Source organism: Neophocaena asiaeorientalis, unplaced genomic scaffold (genome assembly GCF_003031525.2).
Source record: "Neophocaena asiaeorientalis asiaeorientalis breed wild unplaced genomic scaffold, Neophocaena_asiaeorientalis_V1.1 scaffold472, whole genome shotgun sequence".
NCBI classification, from domain to species: domain Eukaryota; kingdom Metazoa; phylum Chordata; class Mammalia; order Artiodactyla; family Phocoenidae; genus Neophocaena; species Neophocaena asiaeorientalis.
The window spans coordinates 148,528-149,526 of NW_020174426.1; positions in this window are offsets into that span (position 1 = coordinate 148,528).

Here is a 999-nt window from a genome sequence, read left to right on the forward strand (position 1 = left end):
GAGAGAGAGAGAGAGAGAGAGAGAGAGTGTGTATGTGTGTGTGTGTTGCCTCCTCTTCCTCTCCGGCCCCCGCCTCTCGGCCTTTCTGCTGAAAACCGGAGCTGGTTGTCAAGTGGTTTGCCTCGGGCGTGTTCCTGGCACGAGTTCAGCTCTGAAACCTGTGCGTTTCGGCGCTTGGTTTTTTTTCCGAAACTTTCTGCCCGGGCCGAGCGTGACTTCGCTGCGACGCGGCTGCGCCCGGGTCTCGGGCTGCGCGGGGCGGGTGGGCGTGTGCGCGGGCGGTCCTCGGCGCGGCTGCCCAGCGCCTCATTGTGCCGGGAGGCGATGAATAGGGTGGTGATATTTCAAACATGCCAGCCGCCAGCCACCTCCAGCCTGGCCGCGGACCGGAGTGGGAGCGGCCGGCGCCCGGGAAGCCTTTCCTGGAGAGCGGCTCCAAGACCGCAGAGCGCCGCCGCGTCTCCTTTCCCTTTCTTTCCTAATTTTGAAGAATCTACCAGCGTAGATTACTCCTCCTCCTAGATTTGTGGCTTCACTCTTCCATTTGAGAAAGAAATAACTCTGTGGTATATATTTGGTATTATGGGGATCGTCCGTGATCATCTTTAAGTAAAATCACGAAGCATTTTTGGTTGGTTTGTTTTCTTTGGGGGACTAGCCTGCAGCATTCCTAGGCTTTTTCCCTTCTTCGCTTTGGTCTCAGCCTGGCGAATTTCATATAACCGTTGGTGGCGTCTATGAAAACTGCCTAAGTCATTACTAATGTGATGTATCATGACAGGATTTGTGTTCATTCAAACCGGAATATAACTTGAAACTATGTTAAGGATTTCACAAAATGTAGATACCGACATAATAAAGCCTTTCTTAAAAAAACAATTAAAAAAAAACCACTAGAGCGAGGGAAAAATATTTATTAAGGGCTTGACCTGGTGGGTAAAAATTAGATGTTGGAGTCTTAAGATGTTAAATCTCAATGGATATTTGTTAGTTTTAGAT